The sequence below is a fragment of the Lissotriton vulgaris genome, chromosome 6 (assembly GCF_964263255.1).
Source record: "Lissotriton vulgaris chromosome 6, aLisVul1.2, whole genome shotgun sequence".
NCBI classification, from domain to species: Eukaryota; Metazoa; Chordata; class Amphibia; order Caudata; family Salamandridae; genus Lissotriton; species Lissotriton vulgaris.
This window is the reverse complement of record NC_141694.1, coordinates 1,002,539,915-1,002,567,720: the sequence shown is the minus strand read 5'-3', so window position 1 is coordinate 1,002,567,720 and position 27,806 is coordinate 1,002,539,915.

Below are 27,806 nucleotides of genomic sequence, written 5' to 3'. Positions count from 1 at the left end.
TGCTTTTATAAGCAGAAGGCTGACCCCCAGAGAGAAAAATTGGTCAGCTATTGAGAGGGAGGCCTTTGCTGTGGTTTGGGCCCTGAAGAAACTGAGGCCATACTTGTTTGGCACTCATTTCAAGATTCAGATCGACCATAAGCCCCTCTTGTGGCTAAATCAGATGAAGGGTGAAAACCCCAAACTGCTTAGGTGGTCCATTTCCCTACAGGGGATGGATTTTACAGTGGACCATAGACCTGGCACTGATCATGGCAATGCAGATGGGCTCTCCAGGTATTTCCACTTAGAGCAAGAAGACTCACCTGGTCAAGGTTAGTTTATTGTCCCAAAGTTTGGGGGGGGGGTCATGTAGGAGAGTAGGGTCTGCAATCCTATGATCACCCAGATTTTTGCTTTTGTTTCACTGGTTTACGACTTTCTCTGGCTGTGGGCCTGCTAATCAGACCCACAGCCTAGCTGTTCTCTCACTAAATTACAACGTGTACCCTAGGTGCATTATCCAATTGGTACTGGGCCACCTTATCAGACCCTGTAACTCAGGGCATAGGTGTACCCAGGGCCTACCAGGGGCTGAAGCATGTATTATGCCACCCCTGGCTGGCCATCTAAATCTGACACAACTGGCTGCACGACAGCTGGGGCAAGGTGGTGTAATCACCCTTTGCTTTAGATGTAGTATACCTATATCTAACCCTAAAATGGACACACAGATTCCTATCAGTCACTCCTATGGCAGGCCTTGACAATCCTGAAGGCAGAGTGCTTGGAATCGTGTGAGATGGTGCTCTGGCATGAGCTGAGCCCGTCTGCAGCTTGCGGAACCAAGTCCTAATAGCTATTCCATGATAACGCATACCATATACTCTTAAGTGCATTATAATCCTCGCGGTTAAATGCTTTCTCTGGTATCGCTTTATCAAAACATGTCGAGTAAGGTGTCATACGAATTGGAATACTAACCCCTCGCCAATTCTGGCGACGGGGTTAGCATTCCACCCTTCTAGAGGGACACGACATATATGTAACTGTGAACCCCGGTTAAAGTTAACTCAAGCCTCAGCATCACAAAATGGATGCTGCCACCACAGACACAAGTCTGACCCCCTGCAGCTGGGAGTCCTTCCAGCGAGGGGAGCTTGGACAAAGGGTTTCCTGTCAGGGGCGGTGCTAGCACCATCCCAGACAGGGTTTTGTGTACCCTGGGTAGGCAGGGCTTTACAGGAAGGTGACTGCAAGTGGCACCCCGGTGCTCACTACGCATCTGCCGGCTAGAACCAGTTCCAGGGGCACACCAGCCCCTGAGCTGGGGAAAGTCCGGCATGGGAGAGGGGTGTAACCACCCCCCTTCCTGGTCCCACCCCTAGGGCAGGACCTAGTCGCGTACCCACCCCTTTCTTTAGGATAAAGGCAGGAGCGGGGACCCTTCCAAATCAGATCATCTTTGAATCAAGAAACTACTTTCTACGAAAGGAACTCTCGACTTCTTCTCAAGATTTCTCCCTTGTGACTAAGGAGTAGTCACCCTGCACCTGCAGGCACCATCCAAGAACTCTGCGGTTTGCTGCACGTCCTTCCTCCGGAATCCGACCGACCAGCATGACGAGACCCGGCTTCCCTGGCACCTCTGACCTCTACCTACCTCTACAGCTAAGCTGAGAACCGTAGGTGCGACGAGACCTCGAGGGACCGGCCATCATCAGAACTGCAAGACTTCTATCCAGCACGACCGCCGAGGGATCCTCTGGTGAGTGCTTTGGGGTCCGAGAAGCCCCGACCCTGAGCAGCTCCAGCACCGAAGACCAGCCCCCCAGCATCCACGAGATCTGCGTGGGGCCCTTCTGCTTTTTGGCTGCTCACCGCGTTGTCTGGCTACTAGCCCGCTGGCGTGTGGCCTTCCCTACGACGACCGACGACATCACCACTGCTAGTCTGGTTGCCCCAGACTGGCCCTTGCTCCCTTCCAAAAGAGGAGCCCCCCGGACCCTCCTGGTCCACTCCAGACGCCATTTTAGGTCCACCGCGTGGGCTTGAATTTGCCAAGACTTGTTGCCCCAATCCTGGGTCCAGCGACGTCGACAGCATCAACCATCGTGGGACAGCTTGCACCTCCATCCTGGTCACCGACAACGCCTCCTGGTCCGTGAGACTGCAGAGCCCAGCGTCGCCCACTCACCTGGTAGAGGTGACTTCAGCCGGTGCCATCCTGGTGCCCATCTGATCACTGGCTAGTGATTCAGGACTTGGTCCCCTCTGCTTACAGGTGTCTTCCATCTTCGATCCAGGCTTGGATCCACCGAACAATCTTCACTGGTCGCCTGCCAGCAACTCCTTCTTTCAGGCTCCTGGTTCGTCAACGAGGATTCCCGACGTCTTTTAAGACCTATGCAGCCGCAGCCCCTGGGCTAGGTAACTTTGGCATTTCGGTGCCCCAGCATAGCCTCACTATCCAAGGGTCCAGATCCACTGTCGTTTTCAGCCTACCTTATCGGGTTCGCCCGAGAACACTAACTTTGCTTTTACTAGCCTCCATAGACTTTGTCCCGCATCCCGCGTGAGAGTGCACACTCTGCACCCGAGTCCCCTAGGCCTCCTACTAGTAATCTGAAGGTTCAGTAACGTAGTCCTAGCGATTCCAAAGCCTATTAGTCCAGTACTTACCTGCTAGTAATTTCGCATTCCACTTCCATAGTATATGGTTTTTCGTGCCCCTCGGGCATTTGTGTAAATTGTGCAACTTAAATTATTTTCGTAAGAGTTTTGTTGTGTGCTTAGTACCCTGTCCTCATAAAGAGTACAGGGCTGTTGTGATCTAAATAAATACACTGTTTATTTTCATAACACTTGTGTGGTGTCCTTTCACTTGGGTTCAAGGGGTATATGTGATGGTATAACAGCTGGCTTAACACGCCCTCTAGAGTCTAGCCTAAAGACTGTTCTTGTCCATGCTACTAGGATAGCTGGTCTATCGGTTGACTTACAACCAATCATCAATAAGGGTTGTTTGGACTGATACATAGTGATCACTAGAATAGTGAGCACTGCATATCAGGCCAACTTACCACACTTATTATAATTATTCATGCGCTTTTTCTCGTGCGCTTTTTCTCATGTTACCAATGATTTACCTATCTAAACATGACGAGTATTTGTGAGGTATATTCTGCAATGCCCAAAGTAAACGTATATAGAATTTTCATACTTGACAAATTTTTCCAAACTTTTCCAAATAACATTGTTAACCAACAGGTTCAATCATAAATGTGTACAATAGTTTTATGAAGGCTTAGAATGTGTGAGGTTTCTAGTGCTTTTGACACACTGCACCTCCGTACAGGGCTCTGTGCCCGACCATAACCAGTTCTGGGGGCACTCACATCTTTCTCTAAAGGTGGTCGACCACCTCCTTTGTAAGTGTAGGATCTGGCCACAGACACAACACAGGGGGATGGAGCCAGCATTGTGTGAGGCAGGCTTTGTCCTATTCAGGTCCAGGTGCTACTCCTCCCACTACTCCAAATGCAGATTGGTCTGTTCAGCCTAGCGCTGACTCACCCAGTCCCTCTGGAGAGACTGCACCTCCCCAGCCCCTGTGAATCCAGAGCCAGACATGCAATACACATCAAGCAGGCACAAAAACACATAGCACACATAAATGCCCACTTCTAAAAGTGGCATTCCTAAAATAGTGATAATAAATCTGTGAACACCATTAAGCAGCATTTATTAAAACTATTCCAAACATACCAACATTGACCACTCTACTCCTTTCAGGAATTACCACTGACGCACATATCAGGGAATCACCAATGAATTCCTATGAGAGGGCAGCCTCACAGTAGTGAGAAACCAAAAATGGCTGTTTGTCACTACCAGCACGTGCCACACAGTTAAGGCACATATCCTACCTTTTACCTACAGCGCACCCTGCCCATAGGGTTAGCTAGGGCCTACCTTAGGGGTGACTGATGTGTAGTAAAAGGGGAGTCACAGATGTGGCAAAAATTAATGTGACACGTCACAGCGCAGTAAACTGTGCGCACAGGCCCTGCGATGGCAGAGGCCTAGACAGGTTTGAAAGGCTACTTTGGTGGGTGGCGCAAGCAGCACTGCAAGCCCACCAGTGACATTTTATTTACTGGCCCTGGGTATCTGAGATGCCACTTTACAAGGGACTGATAGGTAAATTAAATAGGCCAAACAGGTGTAGGCCAATCTTACCACATTTTACCATAGAGAAAATATACACTTTACACTGGACAGCAGTGATAAAGTGCCCAGAGTCCTAAAACCACCAACATCAGGTCAGAAAAAATACCAAGAGGAAGGCAGAAAGTTCAGGGATCACCCTGCAAAAAGGGCCAAGTACAAAACCACTCTTTCAATCCTAAAGCCAGTGTAGACCAATCAATACCTTGATGGCCTTCCATGCTTGGGGCGATAGAACACAGATGCAGGCCTACAACTGCAGGGGCACACCCCAGTTCTACACCAATCCGAACCCATGTGGTTCCCTCTGTCTGAGCTCACAGGACCAACTAAGCTACTCCACTGAGACTCCCTAGCTGTCTGGGCCAGGACCAGGCCCTAGGCCATTCAGATGTCTCTGGTCCTTGCCATTGTACAGAGTGGGGGGGGGGTGTAGCCCCAGGTACATAGTATCCATTCTCCACTCTACCTCTCATCAGTACAGTTCTAAACTGCCACTGATCCCCCAACCCAGGGTCTGCACGCTCAGGCTGATGAGGAGTCACAGTTGAGGCTCTTCTCACCCTACCACTCCTTCTAGGGTTTCGCACTCTCCTCCTAGGAGAGGCACCCTCAGAACACAACTCTCCTACCAGTTCAGGACCTCTCTCATGATGCAACTGGACTCCCAACCTAGGATCTAAACCCTCAGATTGAACCGGGCCCGAGGCGAGGACTCCATTCCTCTGCATCCCCTTCCAGAGTACTGCACCCTCCCACCTGGTGGGTTAACCCCAGAAGACAAAACGGTAGGGGCACTGGTTACAGATGTCCTTCCCTCCAGGTCAGGCAGAACCTGATCCTCCTAACCTAGGGACTAAACCCTCAGGTTGAGCACCCACCTGGCACACCAGGACTTCCTGGGGAGCATGCATGTCCCCCGAGGGTAACGCATACCTCATGTGTTGTGTGACAGTCTGGCTGGCGCTGATCTCCTTATCCCTGTGCATCTGACAGTGCACAAAGACCCCCAGGACAGAAGTGGTGACACCGTGGTCACTCCTAGAAGGTTCAGCCCTTAAGGCTGGCCCCTGACCCACTGGTTCTCCTCCTGGGGACTCTCTGCCCCTCTCAACCCTCCCTCTGGACACCTGTACCCTCCACTTAGGAGTTGGACCGCCAGACAGCAGAACTGATGGAGCTCCACTTAGAGATGCTCCAAGTTCTCCTGACACTAGGAAATCCCCCTCAACGGATGACCTACTAGTGCAGCCTAGGCTCCCTAGCTGGTGTTCCCTTAGGGAACCATCCAGGCCCGAGACTGGGTTTCAGGCATGTTGGAACGCATCGCATTATCACACCTTCTCTGCGGAGGCAGGACCTGAGCCCCTATACCCCTCCCACTACACCAGGAGCTACCTGGGCCACTAAAAATCTTTCCCACCACCCTGGGTTGGGAAATACCTGAGCCACTCCTCTTAGGGTCACTCCCCAATGCCTCTTCAGACCCTCTGGTACTGACTCAGAGGTCTGTCTCCCGTGCAAGCTCCCTGGGATCAGAGAACTAACACCCCAACAGGTGTTGGCATAACCCTGGAAAACAACCACGGAACATGTGCTCTCTGACAATCAGATTGAAAAACCCTTCAAAAGTGTTTGCCGTGCTACCCATCACCCAACCTTCCAGTGCATTACAACACTCATCCCAAACTCCCCCCAAGACAGGTGAGACAGTTCCCTACTGCCCCTGAACCTCAACCTATACCCTTCAGGTGTGACACCCTCTTCCTGAGAACTAGGGACCACAATCTGGGATCTGGGAGTGGGACTTCCTACACTGGACTTACTTCTGCTGCCACCACTGGACGCCATCTTCACTGGTCAATCAATCAATCAATCAATCAATCAATCAATCAATCAATCAATCAATCAGGGGTTTATATAGCGCGCTACTCACCCGTGAGGGTCTCAAGACGCTTGGGGGAGAGGCGGCTCCAGATCATTCGAAAAGCTAGGTCTTGAGGTCCTTCCTGAATGTGTGCAGGGTCGGGGAGCATCTGATGTTCACCTGGAGCTCGTTCCAGGTCTTGGCTGCGATGTAGGAGAAGGCTCTTCCTCTGGTTTTGTTTCTGCGGATGAGGGGGACCTCTGCCAGGGCGAGGTCCGCGTAGCAGAGGTTTCTCTTGGGTGCGTGGAAGGAGACTTTCTTGCTGAGTTATTTGGGTCTGATGTTGTTGAGGGCTTTGTAGGCGTGGGTGAGGATTTTGAAAGTGACTCTCTTCTCGACGGGGAGCCAGTGGAGGTCACGTAGATGTTGGGTCATGTTCCTTGTGCCACGGAGTTCCGAGGACGAGTCTGGCTGCGGCGTTCTGGATGGTTTGGAGTCTGTGTAGATGAGTTCTGTTGATTCCGGCTCAGAGGGCGTTGCCGTAGTCAAGTCTGCTGGTTATGAGTGTGTGGGTGACGGTCATTCGGCAGTCAGGGGGATCCATTTGAAGGTCTAACGGAGGATGCGAAGGCAGTTGAAACTGGTGGAGGCGAGAGCGTTGATCTGGCGGTTCATGGAGAGGAGGAGTCGAAGATGATGCTGAGGTTCCGGGCATGGTCAGTGGGGGAGGGTGGGCTCCAGAGGGTGGACGGCCACCAGGTATTGTCTCAGGCGGTTGAGCAGGGTCTGAGAATGAGGACCTTGGTCTTCTCTGAGTTGAGCTTCAGACAGCTGTCTTTCATCCAGACTGCCAAATTCTTCATTCCTTTCTGGAAGCAGAGTCTGGTGTCTTCTGGATTCTTTGTGAGTGAGAGGATGAGCTGTGTGTCGTCAGCGTAGGATATGATGCTGAGCCCATGCTGTCTGACGATGGCGGCGAGGGGGGTCATGTAGATGTTGAAGAGCTTAGGGCTGAGAGATGATCCCTGGGATATTCCGCAGTTGATCTTGGTGGGTTTGGAGCAGAAGGTAGGGAGTCTGATCCTCTGGTTTCTGCCGGAGAGGAAGACTTGGATCCAGTCTAGGGCGGCTCCTTGTATCCCTGCGTCATGAAGTCTGGCTGTGAGTGTGCGATGTAAAACGGTGTCGAAGGCTGCTGAGAGGTCTAGCAGACCACTAAAACTACACTCGGGGGACATATCCTAAAGAGCTAGCTTTTCTCTAGTGAATGGCCCTCTCTTCCTTCGCCATCCTTTCCTGCACTAAGACCCTCTCAGTCTCTAGCTTTTTCTCTTCAAGGACCAACTCCTTAAGTCTCAACTCCTGAGCCAACAAGGCCTTTTTCTCTTCCAAACCCAGCTGTGCTATCTCCCTGGCATGCTCTAACCTGAGCCTTTCCAAAGTCAGCTGGTGCTCCCGTTCTTCCCTTCTAGCTACCACTCCTCTGGGTACAGGGAAAGAAATAAGGCACTGCGCCTGGCACTGGACCCAGCAAGGGACTCCCTCTCTATGAGGTCCTCACTACAAACTGGTCTCCCTGCCCTGTTATTTTCTCCCTTCTATGCAGATTCTTCAGGGCCACCCTCAGAACCACCACCCTCTTGGTATGTGGATAGGGCACTCTTCCTCTCACAGTGCTCAAGTCTCCATTCATCCTCTTGCAATTGGAGCAGGATTTTCTGAAGGCTTAGCTGGGTGTCTGACCCACTCACTGATATGTCTCTCTCCTCACAGAACCCCCTCAACTCCAACGTACTGTATTTGAACAGATCACCTACAATAAAGACAGATTCAATTTTTTTGCAAGGGAGTAAGACACAAGTGCAACACAAGAGACCTAGGTTTTAAAAGCTGCAACAGGAGTACACAATAAAAACTGACTTTTGCAAGGAGAAATAATAAAATCAGGAGAAATCCACAAACATGTAATTGTCTAAAATGCAGAGTTTTGTAGGGCAACCATGCGTTACTGTGGTACTGCGCAAACGCAAGTCCTATCCCACCGCTGACAAACAATGTTAGAAATGGGATTTCTGGTTGGCTAAAGCAAGCACCTAAGCCAGGTAGAAACCCCCACTCTAGTCAGGGCAAGGGAGTTACACACTGAAGATAACCCCTGCTCACCCCATTGGTAGCTAGGCAGAGCAGTCAGGCTTATCCCCGAGGCAATGTATAAAGCATTTGCGCAATACATTCACGCAGCAGCAACACACTAGGCACACCACAAAAACTCCAAACAAGGTCATATAAAAAAAATAGCCTTTGATCACTCATAAAACACATTAGAACACGATCACATGTATACACTGTGCCACCTGGCGCTAGGCATGGCTTTACATGGGATTATATACACTTCAGGGCAAATAGGGCCACTGTTATCACCATTTGAACACACAAGGAGTGAATATAAAAACAACCAGTACCTAATGGCAACAGTACACTCAGCATAAACCCATTATGCATAGATATATTATGTAACACATAATCACCCTTAGTGTAATACCTCACCACAACCCATCCTGCCCACCTTCGTCAGCAGTGCACGTTAATCCCTTACTAGCTGCAGACATTACCATCATGGCCTAAGCACATTATGCGTAAACATCACTAGTAGTGCACCATAGGAGCTACCAGCAGTGTGCACACCGTACAGTAAAATCACTGCTAGGAAAGGATCCCCGCACACATATTTCAATCAGGGCAAAAGCTGGAAACATCCTGTCTAATTACACCCCAGAAAAACACTTTAATCCCCATATGGCACTGAGACATAACATGGCATCACTCCTGTAGCAAGTTATGTTATGTTACTGTTTGTTTTGTAGAGCTCTCAGCTGCTCCAAGGAGCGTCCCGGCGCTAAAGATCATCACACCAAATACCATCAACTAACACACAGCCATAACGGCGCCAGAATTCACCATAACAGCATTACAGGGCAAAAAGATAAGTTTTAAGTCCCTTTCTAAAGACAGATAGATTGGAGCATGTCCGCAACGTCAGGGGCAGCGTGTTCCAGAGACGGGGTGCAAGGTAACTAAAGGAACGACCTCCACAGCGAGCACATTTCACTGTTGGGACGATGGCATTGGCCTGGGCAGCGGACCTCAAAGGTCTAGATGGAAGATAGAAGTTGACCCTTCTCTGCAGATATCCAGCGCCGAAATTGTGAAGCGCCTTAAAAGCAGTAGTTAAGGTCTTGAAGGAGATGCACTTACGAATCAGCAGCCAATGCAGAGAGACAAGGAGATTGCTGGCCCTGGCTCTTCTAGTTAGACCAAAGATTGCCCTGGCTGCTGAATTTTGAACTATCTGCAGACGGGTCAGCAGATATTCAGGAAGACCTAAGTAAAGGATGTTGGCGTAGTCTAGGCGCGAGCCTATCAGGGTTTGCACCGTGATCTTCTTGTGCTCCAAAGATAGGTATGGCAAAAACTTACGCAACATCCTTAAGATGGCAAAGCACTTCCCAGTCAGGCCAGCAACCTGGGCTTTGAAGGAAAGAGTGTTATCAACCATCATACCCAAATTCTTAGCTGTGACCAAATCGCTGGCAGGGGGAAACATGGCCGAAGGCCACCATTGCTTCCATCTTAGGTCTGCAGGACAACCAAAGAACAATATCTCGGATTTGTCGGAGTTGCATTTGAGGCCACTTTTCCCGAACCAATCAAACACAAACTCCAGACACTTCCGGATGGCTGCTCCGTCAAAGTCACAGCCCCTGTCACAGGTGAACAGGAGCTGTGTATCATCCGCATAGGATATGATCTGGGCCCCTAGCTCCTCCACCCCTGCCGCCAAAGGTGTAAGGAAGATGTTAAAAAGGGAGGGACTAAGTATGGAGCCCTGCGGGACCCCCACCTCAAGCTGTGGCATCAGGGCGGAGAAAGGGGGGGCCCAGATCGTTTGTCTCCGGTCGGCCAAAAAAGATTGAAACCATGCGAACACCGTTCCACGCAGGCCAATCTCCCAGAGTCTAGTTAGGAGGAGGTCGTGGGGAACGGTGTCGAAGGCCGCCGACAGATCGAGCATGATAAGCAGGGCCTTTCCACCCCTGTCGCAAGTGAGGTTAGCACAACACATTTCTACACATGCCGACTGTAAACATGGCACACCAACTGTCCCACCGTAAATACAGGTCACAGCAGTATTCCGCACCTCTGTTATGAGATATATACGGTAACTCAACTTCACACGTAGGTGTCAGGGCCTCCTGTCTACCTATGACAGTAAATGTGGTAAGGTACGGGACAACCTGGAGAGGGACCTCCACAGCGGATTTACCTCGACCTGCCAATGGGAATTCCAGGGCCCACCCGAAGGTATGTGCAGTCATGGTGGGGGGGCATGAAGGGAGATACTCACCTTCCTCATCAGCGTGGTGACCTCTCTGGTTCCCCCGTGCCCGTAATCCAAAGTTCGCCCCCCCTCCAGCGTGGAGCGCCGTACACCACCTCTGGGACCGTTCGGGTCCGATATCCTTTAAGTAAGCATGCACCTCAATACACCGAGGCACTAGTTTGCTGAGGGGTGCAGATGTCCTTAGGAGCACCTGGTCTGTTCTCTGCTGGTCCTTGCAGACCCCGCCTTACTTCTGCCGGAGTCAGGGAGGGAGGTGCTAACAATGCTGACCCGGTGCAGATGCGAGACTCCGTTGGCCTCCGTGGCAGAGACGCTAGAACACACGATGCAGAGTTTCACTGAGGGCGGGCCACGCTGCCGAGCAGTCCCACTTCCAGCTGCCTTACGGACCTCGGCGGCTACTGGGCCCGTTACAAGGCAACACAACATGGGAGGGAGAGTACTTCTTCTGGTGTTGCTCTCCCCTCCTACTCCTCCTACACCAACTCACAAATTGCAGCCCAACGGGCACTGCACGGCCAGATGCTTCTCTGGGCACAAGTCAGCTCAAGGAGACGGCGGCCTTGAAACCCTACACTGTGCTCCTTTACGTGCCCTGCAACAATAGGGGATGAAAGCACAGCATTCTCCACGCACTGTGCAAGAACCATACAGGGCAAGCACAAAGTTATGGGGACCACAGGGGGCACACCAGCAAAGTGTCCACAGGGAGGCCAGCACAAGCATCCCTTTAGGCAGGTTGGTATTCCCCCTCCAGCCCCATAAAAGGCTGTAGGTCAGCATTTCCTGGCAGCCCAGTTCCATGGTGGTACCTCCATTATGCGTTCAAACGTCCATGTAAACTCCTTTCGAAGCCTCCCCTATTTTAATAACATCCTTTGTCCTCCACCCGTAGGACTTAATTGGGTATTGACGCGCCCTTGAAACATCTCGCTAAAGCTCTCTGCTTTGCCGTACTCCGATTCTAAATTCGGCGCTCTTGTGCTTTTTTTCGACATTGGCGAAGACATTTTGAAAGGTATGTTAGAGCTACCGGTTTGTAAAACTCTACACTTAATATCTTATAAACACCAAGTGCGGCACTGTGTAACTTTAATATTACTATCCTTGCAGTTAGGAGCCCCACAGCTGCCTAAACCTACTACCGCCACCACTGTCTACATATATAGCTGTTATCATTCAGTATTGTGACTTTTTGGAAGTGACCTCCTTTCTCCCGCACGGTAAGCATCGGTAGCCACATTTTTGACAACTACCAGAGTATTTAAGATTTACATCCTAATCTTTATTGCGTACTACCTTCTGTTCCAATAGGTAGCCCGAACAGTCTTTCAAGTAACCACTTTGCCAGTAATTTTAAAATCCGGAATCGATAATGTGGGATCCATAATCCTCCTATTTTAGGGTAAGAATCATGGAACAATATTAATAGAAGGCTAATATAAACATTCTCTATTGACCCAAGACATCCAGCTTCACTACATTATGCACTATAGTGATTATATCCACCTCTTTTTAGGATTTACTGACCCTGTTCTAATCACCTGAAAATACTAAAGAACAGATTCTATCTTTGTCCCCCTTCGCTGCAGCACAATAGGTAAGAGTGTAATATTTTTCAGTATGGCCTACTGGCCATTTCTTTAAATAAAAACACGTCTCTCTAATTTAGCTAGTTAGGTTTAATAAAACTAACAATATTAATTGTTCGCCACTTATTTACATTGCTTTTCTCTTATCTTTCCTTTATCTTTCCTTTATCTTTTTTTCTCCCCTCCCCCCAAATAGATTAATGCTATTGGCATACTCTTGTGTATTTGATCTGGACACTGCACTTCTATATTGACAGAGAATGAATATGTGCTTAAGCTCCTTTAAAAACCGTTATACCGTTAATTAAAGTTGAAATGTAACCGGGTGATTGTTCAGAATGTGAAACATTTTTTATAGAAATTATCCGACCGGAACAAGCTCGTTTATCTTGTCCAATCCAAATTGACTAATCAGATTGTATTGTATGCCATATCAACTCTTTTGTCTGTATCTTTCCAACAGCTATGTGTAAATACAGATAGCTTGTTAAATTTGCAGTTTTCTTAGAGCGGTTTACCATAAATTTGGAATGACGTATGTACTAAGTACCAATAGAATTTGTACACAAACGCTAGTTCAGTAGTAATTATGTGATAGTAATTTTACATCTATAATAATTTTATGCAACAATTATGTCTTACAGAGTGTGCTCATGGTTAATGTCCTGATGAAGACATATTGTATATGTCGAAACGCGTTGACTGAAGACCACTTAACCTTCCTTTTTATCTAATTTGTGAATACATATGTATCAGTCCTTTTATCAATTGTGATCAATGTGTCTAATTTTTATTCTCTTTTTTATCAAATTAAACCATAAATATTTTTTCTAACTGAACTAGTTTGTTTGTTTTATCTATTGTGTACTTTCCTTAGTTTATGCCTGGGAGTGTTTTTTTCAAATATGGTACCTCCTGGTCCCACACAGTCTTCTGTTCCAAGCAAGCTCACCTTCATGGGGTCACAGTCCCAATACTTATACCAGTTAGGGTCTTTGTTCCCCATAGGGTTCTGTGCCCGGTCCAAACCAGTTCTGGGGGCACTCGCACCTTTCTCTAAAGGTGCACGACTGCCTCCTTTGTCAGTGTAGTCTTTGGCTCTAGATACATTACAGGGGTGTCAAGATCGCGTTAGTATGGGACTACAGTTCCCGGCATACCCTGGGCCAGAACTACTATTCCCATGATCCTCCGCGGCGGAGCGCGATCTCGCGAGAGAACATATAAGGAAGTCGGCGGCAGGGGACCGGCGTCGGGAATTCCTTAAGTGTACTGGCTTGCCGTGTTTTTGTTCAGGATCTTCGACGGTGCGGTAAGGGTGCTTTTCAGCGGGATTGCTGAATTCAGAAAGACTGTGTTTTTGCTCTAAGTAATTGCGGTTACTTCTGTGTTGGTTTTGTGAACTGCTGGGTGTTGGATTTTGTCTCAGTCGGCATTTTCGACCGACAGAGGGAAAGAGAGAATTTGTAGATTTATGTGTGTGCTCTGTTTATGTCTTTCAGATCTCCCTCCCCGCTGTCCCCTTCCTTTCCTTCCCTGATCATTTCCTTTTTCCCCTCACTTGATCTTCCCAATGCTCTGTGCCATCACGGCAAATCAGGCGTTGGTTCGATCTAGAGGTGGGCGTACTATTCAACAAACCGATCCCGAGGACGTTATCTTAACAGAATTCCCGACCCACGTATTATAGTCCTCCCGGTCGGGTTGTGCTAGTATGGCCACTTTGGAAGATGTGATAGAGGTACTGGCCAACCTGCAGTTGGAGGTAGCAGCGTCCAGACTGGAGACCGCTGACCTAAGGGCCCGATTGGATGGCGTACAGCGCAATCCTTTTGATGCGGGGGCGGCTCCTCCACCGCAGCCGGTGGTTGTGGAAATGCCTGTGTCTATTCCGTTGGCTTCTCCTGAACGTTTTCATGGGGATTCAGATAAAGTACAGGTGTTCCTAACTCAGGTAGCTTTGCATTATTCATGTAAACCTAAATCGTTCCCTACAAATCAGGCCAAGGTGGCCTTTCTGATTTCATACTTAGCTGGCAACGCTGCGCAATGGGCGGTCCCGTTGGTTAATTGCAATGATCCTTTATTGCATGATTGGGAAGCATTTAAAACGGAATTCCTTAGAGTGTTTGATAGAAGGGCAGATTCATATACAGCCGATAGGGAACTGCTGGAATTACGGCAGGGTAAGAAAGACTTAGTTGTGTATTTGAATGCCTTCAGGCGTTTAGTGGCGGAAACCACCTGGCCAGAAAACAAACAGGCATCTTTGTTCCATCAAGGGTTAAATGATGAACTTAAGGATGTCATAGCGCAGATTGATCCTCAACCCGTTTCATGTGAGGATTTGATTAATTTGGCTCTGCGGCTAGACCATAGACTGGGTGAAAGGAAAGGCAAGTGTCGAAGGAATCCAGTAGTTGAGACACATGTTACCAAGGAAGGGAATCAGGCCACCTCATCCAAACCCATGGAGATAGGGGCAGTGAGGACAGCTTTGACGCCTGCCGAGAGAGAATCACGACGTAAACAGGGGCTTTGTTTATACTGTGGGAAAAAAGGTCACTATGTGAGAGAATGCCCAATGAAGTCGAAAACGAACCGTTTCCGGGGTAACCGAGTGGCTTCTGCGGATACGGAAAAGGTGGCGGAAAACTGATTGACTCTGGGAAACATGAAGGGGTTTCCTGGAGTCCTATGTATGTCCCTTCTTTATGTGGCGGAATGAATAGGGTAACTAATCATCTTTTCATATCCATTGTGTTGATGCTTGCTTTAGAATCTGTGGTCTCGTCAGCTATGGTTGATTCAGGGGCAACGGGTATGTTTATTGATATACAGGAAGCCCAACGTATGGGCGTTACTCTAGTGCAGAAAGAGAGGCCTGAGGAAGTGTATGCTGTGGATGGGAGGAAGCTCAGTACGGGTCCAATTGGCTATGACACGGAAGAAATTGAGGTGATATTAGGGGACACACACTCTGAAGTTATTACATTTAGCATTATCAGGGCCCCACAATATGGTATCATCTTTGGTTTACCTTGGTTGGAGAAACACAACCCTGGTATAAATTGGGACACTAGAACCGTTCAGATGGGGTCTGAGTATTGCATGGAAAATTGTCATAAGTTGGTTATAAAACCTGCTCAAGCTCTGTCTGGTGGGTCATGTATTGCCACGGCAGCGGAAAAATGTGTTCAACTTCCTGCCGTGTATCATTCATTTGGTAAGATGTTCAATGAAGTTCAGGCTGAGGAACTCCCTCCTCATAGGCAGTATGACTGCCAGATTGATCTTGTCCCGGGAGCAGCGGTACCATGTGTGCGTATCTATGCTCTAACAGAGCCTGAGAACTTACACCTTCGTGAGTATCTGGACAAATTGTTGGGCTTGGGTTTTATACGTCCATCTAAATCCCCAGCTGCCTCGCCCCTTTTCTTTATACCAAAAGCGAATGGTGAGCTACGCGCATGTGTGGACTTTAGGGCGCTGAATGCGATAACTGTGAAGAATAGGTATCCTTTACCCTTGATCAGTGTTTTGCTGGAACAGGTAAAAAAGGCAACTGTGTTCACCAAACTAGATTTGAAAGGGGCATACCACTTGGTCCGCATGCGTAGCGGGGATGAATGGAAGACCGCATTCAAGACCAGATATGGGCTATTTGAGTACAGAGTGATGCCATTCGGACTCTGTAACGCCCCTGCGGCCTTTCAATTCTTTTTGAACGATGTCTTTCGTGAGATCTTGGACCGTTATTGGAGTACCGGGTTTTTATGGACCCGGCGGTGCCAGGGAATACACCTGAAAACTCCTTCCTGTTTCAGACTACAGAAACACAGAGTCTTCTAGGTGAAGTCAAAGATCGTATTTATTGGCTGCAGCCAGTAACAGACATCCTAGAAGTACAACAGCATGAAGCGCATGTATGTTCTCAGGAGACTGCTCTCTTTTACGAAGCCAGCCTTTTTCTTTTATACAAAATAATGTGCTTTAGGCAAACATTCCTTATTTTACAGTTGACCATCCAAATATTTTTACTACAAAGGAAAAAGCAAAGGCATGATGACAAGCCCACATTTCTGTTCGTCCAGCTCGTAATTAATTACCCGGCGAGGTCCAGTATTTCCATCAGATATCGAAGGACCCCCAATAAAATTGGGCACCTCCTCCTCGTAAAGCAAGTCATAAAGCAAGAAACAGGGACAGGCGTGTGCAAGATTAGGCATGGTTTGTGTGCGATGAAAGGTTTATGATATGTTGTGCCTTGATACGAATCTAGCTCGGCCGCTGGGAGAGGACCTGGCCGAACAGGTTTGGCTTCGGGCAGAGGAGTCAGCTTGCCCAGGTCACAGAGGAGTCAGCTAAGGTGTACGTGTCCTTCGGACCAGGTTTTGGCTTCAGCCATTTGGCTATGTGAGGGTAATCACAAAATGGATGCCGTTCACAAAATGGAACCCGAGGGTTCATGACGGAAACGCTGATTTAACGGTGAATTCGTCACTCGAATATGACGAAAATGCTTATACATAGTATACTTGTCATTTCCGGTCTGTTGATACCAAAATCATCATGATGTGACGATGTTCGAAACACGGGTCCAGAATTTTCGGTACCACAGACCCTCCTTTTGCCCTTACATAGGCAATGTAACCTATACTCACGCTAATCTGAGTCCAGGTCTATATTCATAAAGTCATTGAGATGTTGCTGTAGCATCATCTTATTACTTAGCTCGTTTCTTGACACAGGTTTCCTTATACACGATGTAGCACAGAGGCCACATATTGCAGGAGCACACTGTACACACAGACAGAGCAGGAAAAGAATGGCTAAGACCATCCCAATGACTATCAATATCTTCCAACCCCAGGCGGATATCAGTTCCCAGAACCACCCCATCAGTGACCAGTCTCCTTTATCCACGTGAATAGATTCGGAGATTTTATGCAGTTTGGAGATGGCCTGGTATACTGTCGGAGCGTTATCTGGGAAGAAAATGCAACAACTTGATTGGATCACCTTACATACCCCACCTCGGTCTGCAAGTATGACATCTAAGGCGACCCTGTCCTGAAGAGTCATAAGGCGGTCCGACTAGAGCTCCGCAGTCAAGTTACTAAGGGCACCGGCAGTTTCGACTTTGGTAGATTCAACTACCCTCGTCAATTGGCGAATGTTCCTGCTGTTCACCGTAGGCCTCCAGAACGGCAGAAAACCTTTTACGAAGTCTCCAAATTCTTGTCCCGTAGTGTCGTCTTTACTCACAACACCTCTAACTGTCCTTGTCCTATGGTAATCTGCCGCGGCCGTGTAGGTGGGAGGCAACAGGAACGAAATGAAACATGTGCCCGAGAAGTCGGGGGTAGCCATGTATACGCTCTATCATGGCAGATGAAGTAGGTACCCTTAGCTGCTAGGAATGAAGGGGAGGTCTGGGACGAAAAGACATGTGTTTCAGTACAGACACTCTTCCCTAACTGGGCTCCGGGATACCTGCCATTACCTTGCAGACATAGGTGACCCTTATGGGATACAATCCAAATCGGGGAGGATCTCTTTGCTAGTTTGTTCTCATTCAGAGCAACTCTATATCCGGTCATGTTCCATCTAGTGTATGCTTGCAACTCATCTCCAGGAATGGTTCTATACGAGTCATTTTCTCTACTCATATTCGTGATTCCTACCACTAATGCCTTGTTGCTCGAGTTACTTCTCGTGGGACGTGGGGGATATGGTTCGATGGCGAATAGGAACATCGTCTGAAATGCCCACAAAGACCCATAGTAGCTGAATGGCAAGTTGAAATATGGCATACCTTTATCCGTCATGTGTGGCATAAGACCGCACACCCAACAATTAGTCGTGTTCATTACTAACTGGTGTTGGTGCAAAAGCTGAACGAAAGAGTTATTTGCAAATTCTGATCTTCTAGCGGTCTCGTGTTCAGGCAGAGGGTGAAAAGAATGTGAGGAAACAGTAGGAGGAGGTATGGGCTGTGTCGTGGGTGCAAAAGCCACTTGAAAAGTGAATAAAACGTATCCTATAAAGAATGTCATCACACTAAGCAACATACAAATACATAATATCAGAAATCGTGTTCCTGTCATTAATGTACACATTCTGGCTTTAAAGTTCATTCGTCTGGCAGGTTTCTCCATCTTAGAAAACTCCATCCTTTCTAAGCTGCTGCCCGCGGTGGTATGGTGTTTCTGCTAAAGAGTGCTTCTGTCAGTCCAGGGTGACTCCCTTAAACCAACAGAACTGTCGACCTAACGTCTTCAGCTGCACTCCAGAGACTTGGGCAACCGCGACCCTAGCAGCAGAACCGGATGGCGGTTCGAAAAACAAAAAGGAGCAAGTTTCTCAGATGAGAGAGCTGCACAATCAAAAATAGTCAAAAAAGTAAATTTTTATTTGTCCATAATCAAAGTCATTGGCCTCAAATTGTAGCGTGTTTTTCCAGGGATTGTCTGGTTTTCGAACAACAGTTCAGGTTCTGTAATGTTCAATCGCATCGATGGTGGCACAGATCCTTGCAGAATGTCGTCGCTCTCGCGTACAGAGTTTGTTCCTTTTACCTGTGCATCACTGAAAAGCAGGAAGCGAGGCAAAGTTTCAGTCTCAGAATCAGCAATCCCCTCCTGGACCCACCGGTCGTGAGGCAGGGGTAGAGGGACCCTTTTGCAATGGGCCCCGTGGGTTCAATGTTTCTTTCCTTCTACGCGAACGGCCGATCTCGTGGAGAGAAGTACTAGGTGGGGACCGGTCCAGCGGGGCTCATCATTCTTTGTCCGCTGAAAATTCTTCACAAGCACATAGGTTTCAGGGTCGATAGGATTTCCTGGAGCTTCAGTAGCTTGAGGTAGAGTATCATGTACCTGTTGGTGTAAAACACGCAATTTAGCCGTCAATTCGTACAAGTAATCAAGCAGTACAGGGTGCTCTAAGTCGCTGAATCTGGCTGGCCTTGGCACTCCCCATATGCTGGCCGGACGGTCGAACACTATTTCGTAGGGACTAAGTCCCACCCTCGAGTGCACAGTCATTCTTGTGGACAGGAGTGCCAAGGGCAGAGCGTCAGGCCAAGTAAGACCAGAACTCGCTTGAATTTTGGCCAGTTTTAGTTTTAGCGTGCCGTTATAGCACTCTACTAATCCAGCTGATTGGGGGTGATTTGCAGCGTGAAATTTTTGGTGAATGCCTAGCCCTTCACACACTTTCTTCATCACTCGACCCACAAATTCACTCCCATTATCACTCCAAACCATTCTCGGCATTCCGAATCTGGGGAAGAACTCCTTGATAAGGGCTTTAGCTGTTGATAAGGCACTATTGTCTTTCAGGGGGTACGCTTCTATCCATCTTGAAAAGGCACAAACAACAACGAGTACGTATTTCAGTTTATTGCACCTCTCCAGGGGGATGAAATCTAGCTGCAAAACCTCGAACGGGTACGTAGGAGGAGCAAAATGACCAGCTGGAGTTGGGGTTCCCCTACCAGGATTGTATTTCAGACACACCATACAGTTCTTGACTATATTCTCTGCATACTTAGGGATTCTGGTGTTCTGCCATACCGGAGCCAGTAACTTGCAAATTCCTTTCACACTGATGTGTGCCATTCCATGCGCCATTGTCACCACTGCAGGCACATACGCATCGGGTAGCAACCAACGCTGATGCTCCGACAATTCAACCCAACAACCATTCGCGTCCAGTTTACCTGTGCTTTCTTTCCATACTTTCAGTTCTCTCTCTGTAGCTTCAGCTTGGATGGACTTCACACTCTCAATTGTATCTTCACACATACCAACGTCACCCACCCATCGTGCAGGGCCTGCAACATACATTCGACTCATTATATTCCTTGCGGTTTCTTTCGCAACCTCATCCGCAAACGCATTTCCTCGACTAACATCATCTGTAATCTTTTTGTGTGCACTGCATTTCACAATCGCCACTTGCAACGGCAGGGTCAGTGACTCGAGAAGCTCATTCACCAACTGACCGTGCTGGATCTTAGCACCATGCGAGGTCAAGAAACCTCGTTCACGCCATAAATGTCCAAAACTATGGGCAACACCAAAGGCATACTGACTGTCAGTGTACACATTCACTCGTTTTCCTTTTGCCAACACACACGCTCTTGTTAATGCAATCAACTCCGCTGCTTGCGCTGAGTTATGTGGGATACGTGCAGTTTCAACAATCGTATGCAAGGTCGTAACAGCATATGCCGCAGTCGTATCGCCATTCGGCAACTTGAAACATGAACCATCAACCCACAAAGTGCCATCACATTCTGCTAGGGGAGTGTCCCTAAGGTCTATTCTCCCTTTCGTTTCCTCCTCAGTTCTGAGGAAACAATCATGTGACTCTTCAACATACTCTGTCTCGACTGGGATCGGTAACAACGTAGCTGGGTTTAATGTATTACACCTTTTGATGTGCACATGACTCGCTAGGAGTGTCAATTCATAACCTGACAATCGAGCACTAGTTAAGTGCTGTATCTTGGTTCTGTTTAACAAAGTGTCCACTGCATGCGGGACCATCACGATTAACATGTTATTCATTACTAACCCAGCAGACTGTCGAATAGAAACGGCTGCTGCGGCTGTGGCTCTCAAGCAACTCGGCAATGCCTTAGCTACCGGATCTAGAGTTGACGAAAAGTACGCGCATGGACGTTGCTTGTCCCCAAAAGACTGTGTCAACACTGATAATGCACAACCTTCTTTCTCATGGACGTATAATGTAAATGGTTTACTGTAGTCAGGGGTACCCAACACTGGAGCCGAACACAATGCATCGCGTAATTCTGAAAAACTTTTCTGACAATCTTCAGACCATGGGATGGGATTCGGTGTATCTTTACAAGTTAATGCCACCAAAGGTTTGGGCAATAAGGAAAAATTTGGTATCCATTGCCTACAATAGGATGTAATACCTAAGAAAGCACGCACTTTTCTCTGTGTTCTTGGCACACTCAACTTTGCAATTGCCTTTCTGGGGTCAGTTTCCTTCCCTCCTTCGATAAGAGGTGACCTAGGTAGGTCACTTCTTGTCGGCAATATTGCAGCTTCGAGAGAGACACTTTGTGATGCAAATCAGACAAATGATGCAACAACGACAAGGTGGCTTCTTTACAACCCTCCTCAGTATCTGCGGCAACTAACAAATCATCGACGTACTGAATAAGGGTAGCACCATCAGGTAAAACAATCGTATCAAGCTGTGTTTTCAAAGCTTGGCTGTATATTGACGGGCTTTCGCAGTAGCCTTGAGGAGCGCGCTTGAAGCGGAAGCTTCAGCCTCCTAAACTGAAGGCAAAAATATCTCTGCTCTCCTCGGCAATTGTGATGCTGAAGAAAGCGTTCTTCAAGTCAATCACCGAGAACCAAGCCGCTGAAGCTGGAATCATAGTCAATAGGGCAGTTATATCAGGGACAACCGGAAACTGTTGCACAACGATCTTATTCACCTCTCTAAGATCAATCACAAACCTGTAAACAGGTGGCTGGGAGGGATCAGTGCGTTTCAGAACAGGCAGAACAGGACTATTACAAACATTGCCTTTCGACTCTTCAATTACATCTTTATCAATCAGGTCATATATGATTGCTAACAATGCCTTTTCACCTTCGCTAGAGATTTTGTACTGGGGAATGCGCGGCATTCTAACATTGGCTTTCAATGTCACAACGTATGGTGATATTTCCAAAAGACCCACATCATTAGGACCAGTAGCCCAAAGAATATCCGGGAGAGAAGACAATTCTGCTGGGAGTTTATCCTTCAACAAATACATCGCGGAAACCACTTTCTTACCCAGTGTAAGTTGTACTCCCGAAGGAGAACAGTACAAAGTCGCATACAATCTTTTCAACAGGTCCAGTCCCAACAAATTTTCAGCACAACCTGTCGTCAGAATGAGGGGTGCTTCCAATTCACAAGGTCCAATAGAAAGTGACATAGGACTAGAAATCGGGTTCCTAACCGGGGCGCCAGAAAAACCTACAGAAACATTCATTTCGCCAGACAAAGGTGCGCCAGGGAGTTTTGAGTGCATAATAGAACTCTTTGTAGCACCAGTATCCAACTGAAAAGGCTCTGACACACCTGATGTAATAACCTCAAGGTAAGGTCCACTCTGATCTACTGGAACTGAAACAACTCCCTCTCTCTGTCCATGGCTGTCCTAGCAACCATTACCTACCATATTCTCATCTTCTGCATAGTAGTCATCAGCATAGTACTGAGCTGTCCTACCAGATGCGTTATTCTGCTGGTCAAAACTATTCATTGAATTCTGAGGCGGGAAGGAACGTGCGTTCTGGGGAATATGTCCACGTCCCCTTCCTCTAGGGGCTTGTTGAACGCCTCGACCTCTCGCACCAGAAGTACCATTCGTGCGCTGTAACAAAATCGGACAGCTACTCTTAAAATGACCCTCTTCTTTACAATATGCACACTGATTTGGTCCATACGGTAAACGCTGTTGAGAAGACTCGTTTATTTGCGAGTTTCTCGAATATTGCTGAGGCTGCTGATAATCGCGCTGATTATTAGTGCGGGGTGGATACGCCTGTTGCATCAGAATTTTAGTTTTTAATTCCTTAGTCTTTTTATCCGCTTTCTCTAACTCATCTTTGCACCTATTTTCGTAGTACTGGGCTGTGGCTAAGATCTGTGCTGACGTGGAGACAGCCCAAGCACTCTCGGAATCCTTCAACTTAGCACACAACTCCGGAAGTAAGTTATGCACAAATTTGTCGATGAACAATCTCTGGCCTCCTTCGGTAGCTATATCCTGACCGCTATGATCTACGAAAGTCTCTTCGAATCGCGTGAAAAAGTCAGACACAGTCTCGTCCGTCTTCTGCTTACACGCCGACAACTTGTCCCAGTTTATACGTAATTCAGGCATCAGAGTCTTCATATAGGTTATTATTCTACCAGGGAGTTCCGCAATTAAAGGTTCAGGTTTAGCACCACCAATTTGTCTGCTATCTACAGCGGCAATGTTAACCCACGTGTCACATAACTCTTGATCGTGATCGGCGTGGCGAATCTTTCCCCATAAAGGCTGTGGAACCACGTTCCCAAACAACATGTCTATATCGGCTAAGTTCATAATGCATGAGCTTACAGTCTGTGATAACTCCTTATAATACCCTGCAGGATTTTTACGGGGGTCAGGTAATGTCTGTTTGAGAGCCAAGACTTCAGATCTCTTCCAAGGAACATGTACCCATACACGCTGAAAATGCGTCGGAATGGCTGGATTAGCATTTGTGTCCCCTTCCCTCCAAACCGGCGGAACCTCTCTCATGGGATACTGTTGCGCCTTTTTCCTACCGGGTGTGTCACACTCAAATAGTGATCGGGAAGTGCCCCCTTTACTCCGATACGACAACAATGTCGCAACCGCTCTCTCAACATCGGCGCCTACGATCATGCCCTCCGAGAACTCGAACCGCACACGGTATAATTCAGGCATATCGTGTTCTGGATCATTTCCCTCCAAATCTTCACAGAGAAATACACACATTTGCTCAAAAACATATCTTTGCTTCGATGCTTCCCATTGACGGAAGACTTCCACGACAGACTGTACATCATATCTCACAGTATCCACAACCCATTTACGTGCTAACCGATTCAGTAATTCTCTCTCCTGATAGTCAGGCAGTTGACTCCGCAACTGTCTTCGTTCTATGCTAGGGGTTGTATGAGGAGACCCAAAGAAAGGTGAGAAAAGACCAGCAACAGTGTTGGCCATTCTCTGTCGAACAGAAGGAGAAACTGACGGAAGGACAGAAACACCAGGAGAGACGTGTTGAGGTAAAGCAGAGGTGAAAGCAGTAGCAGAGGTAGTATTAGGATAAGTAGTCGGAACAGTAGGCAAAGTCGTAGGGAACATAGATGGAGTAGGTAGCAAAGGCGGCGGCCCTTGAGGGGGCTGCGCCGGAGGAGTAGGAACCAGCTGAAGAGGAGCTGGTGATTGCGGTAGAACCTGTGGTCCAACAATGGGGGGTTGCATAACCAAAGGTTGCTGAGGCGCTGTAGCATTCTGCGCATAAGGAGGTGGTGAACTCAGTAAATGAGACATTAAAGGATCTTTATCAAGTCTTTCCTCTGATTCTTGTCCTTTACGTGGCAAAACTGGGTAGCACTTATCTACCGCTAACTTCCTACTTCTAAGAATTTGTTCACTCTCTCGCTCTTCCTCATTATCTCAGAACGCAATGGCAGCTTGTAACATTGACATACCTCATTTATTTTTCTTCGCTAATTTCATTTCTTTCTGTTTTGCCTCTTTGTGCCATAGGCGAAAAGAGTCAAACATCGCCGGCCGGACTTTCTTCTTAAAAAGTTTTACCTTTAGATTATCTAAAATTTCTGTGTCAAAACTACCATATTGGGGCCATTTTAGAACACCATCGTTTCTGGTGTATCGGATCCACACTTCATTATATATGATGGGGCCTACGCCGTGTTTCACATGGAGCTCATATGTTGGAGTTCCAATCGGAGGAACCGGACACAAATCCTCCAACCGGGAATCCCTATTACAACCAAGGCAAAACAAATTTCCAAGTCTGCTAAGACCAGGCATCTTCTCTCTCTAGTCTAGCATCAAACTTCGAAGGATTATCGAATACGAATACACTAGTCTTTCGGTTTTGGCACTTGCAAGTTCCAAACAAAACCGTCCCGAAGGATACCCAAAAACTAAGGACTGGGAGACGCTCCACTTATACTTACCTGAGATATCGATGACGTCACCAGAAGACTTGTTTATCGTTTCGCTCTACAAATCATCAAGGGTCCAAAACAGGGTGATAGTCAGGGCAGCAGTCCTTCGTAGCCGACGGGACGCGGGGAACCTCGCAGCAAAGATCTTCGGACCACGTCGACATGCAGGGGTCGCTGAAGTGGTTGGCCGTCCTCCGGAATTTTCACACGAAGCTCCTCACGAACCTCTGGCTTGGACCGGTACCGCTGATACCGCCCCACATTGGGCGCCAACTGGAGTACCGGGTTTTTATGGACCCGGCGGTGCCAGGGAATACACCTGAAAACTCCTGAGTCCTTCCTGTTTCAGACTACAGAAACACAGAGTCTTCTAGGTGAAGTTAAAGATCGTATTTATTGGCTGCAGCCAGTAACAGACATCCTAGAAGTACAACAGCATGAAGCGCATGTATGTTCTCAGGAGACTGCTCTCTTTTACGAAGCCAGCCTTTTTCTTTTATACAAAATAATGTGCTTTAGGCAAACATTCCTTATTTTACAGTTGACCATCCAAATATTTTTACTACAAAGGAAAAAGCAAAGTCATGATGACAAGCCCACATTTCTGTTCGTCCAGCTCGTAATTAATTACCCGGCGAGGTCCAGTATTTCCATCAGATATCAAAGGACCCCCAATAAAATCGGGCACCTCCTCCTCGTAAAGCAAGTCATAAAGCAAGAAACAGGGACAGGTGTGTGCAAGATTAGGCATGGTTTGTGTGCAATGAAAGGTTTATGATATGTTGTGCCTTGATACGAATCTAGCTCGGCCGCTGGGAGAGGACCTGGCCGAACAGGTTTGGCTTCGGGCGGAGGAGTCAGCTTGCCCAGGTCACAGAGGAGTCAGCTAAGGTGTACGTGTCCTTCGGACCAGGTTTCAGCTTCAGTCATTTGGCTATGTGAGGGCAATCACAAAATGGATGCCGTTCACAAAATGGAACCCGAGGGTTCATGACGGAAACGCTGATTTAATGGTGAATTCGTCACTCGAATATGACGAAAATGCTTATACATAGTATACTTGTCATTTCCGGTCTGTTGATACCAAAATCGTCATGATGTGACGATGTTCGAAACACGGGTCCAGAATTTTCGGTACCACATTATGTGATCGTCTACATTGACGATATTCTGGTGTACTCAGAGACGGATGAAATTCACAGTCAGCATGTGGCAAGCGTGCTTAACATCTTGCAGTCCAACAATCTTTACTGCAAACTAAGTAAATGTGACTTTCATGTTCGAACTGTAGAGTTTCTGGGAGTAATGCTGAGTCCTGAGGGCCAAGAGATGGCAGAACGGAAGGTAGCGGCGGTCAGGAATTGGCCTGTTCCAAGTAATGTCCGTGATGTACAATGTTTCATCGGATTCGCCAATTTTTATAGGCGTTTCATCAATCAGTTTTCCCATTTAGTGGTGCCTATCACTCAGCTTCTGAGGAAAGCGAGCGCGTTTGTATGGACTGAAGACGCTCAAGCTGCTTTCTCGGCTCTTAAAACCGCTTTTGTGTCATCCCCGGTGTTGGCTCACCCGGATCCTGACAAACCGTATGTAGTGGAGGCGGATGCCTCGGATGTGGCAATCGGGGCCATCCTATCCCAACGTCAAACGGACACGGGTCAGCTACACCCGGTGGCCTACATGTTCCGTAAACTTAATCCGGCCGAGAAGAACTACCATATAGCGGAGAAAGAGCTTCTGGCTATTCGGGACTCTTTTCAGGAATGGCGGCATTTCCTAATGGGGGCCCGTCATGTGGTCACAGTTTACTCTGACCACAGAAATTTACAGTTCATGTCAGCCGCTCGTCATCTCACGCCTAGGCAGCTCAGGTGGATGATGTTTTTCTCTGGTTTTAACTTTGTCATCACGTTCCGCCCAGGAACGGACAATCGGAAGGCTGATGCACTCGCTCGCCAGTCGACGGTTTCTCCCTGTGAAGAGAGGACTGAGGCTAGCATTGTGGATCCTGATATATTTGTTACTCACCTGTGATTTCATGGAGAATTGCTGTTGGAGTTCCTTGTCCCCTCGTGCTTTTGCTGGAATCACTGCTGATTGGGATTTTCTTCCTTCCTTTTTGGATCGCTGCCGAATGGGGATTGGACTGCCTTTTACAAATTCCATTATGGCGAGGGTGAGCGTTCCTTGCTGTGTGCCGGGACATTGTTGAGGCATGCTGGTAGCAGAAATAGGGTCTTATGCTCACTAAATAAGACTCGTTTTTCTGGAGTCTCTTTGCTCCGCTTGCCTTATCGTTAGAACACGAAGGATCTTAGTTAAAGTATCGCATTCCTTACCCTACTTCCTGCTGTTGTGTAACCGCTACACTTTGTTTTGCGAAGTTCGGGTCATAACGCGAGTGAGCAGAGATCATCGCGTTTGTTTTTTCTTTTTCATTAGTGCCCACTAAATAGTAGGTATTATCGAGTTGCCTTATATTTTGTACTTGAATCAGTTGGGGTTTTCCTCAGCTTAAGGAGTTTTTTCCCCTGGAGTGCCATAACTCCGATCACGGACGAAGAACGGTATATTGGATTTTGAAGTCCTCTGTGACAATCCTGTTCCCTTACAGGAATTGAACATTTACCAATTAGCTGTGGGAAAGCTTCAGTTTGAAAGCTGCAAACTGCAAGTTGAATGATGCAATTCTTACAAATAAGCACATGGATAAAAACACAAATGGGCATTTATAATAATATATAACATGGATGGGCTGAATATCCTTTCCAACTGACCTCTGCATGAAGTGACTATAGAGAATATTTAAATAACTAAATTAAATAAAGTCACTCTCACCTGACTTGTTGCCGCTCAGAGGGAACTTTGCTGCCCAGGAGGGATTTGCTGACTGGTTGCACGCCGCGAAAGCCTTGCCTGCTGGTGGGAGCATTTCCGCAATCGGCGGTCTGCCTGTTGCTCCCAGCGGGTG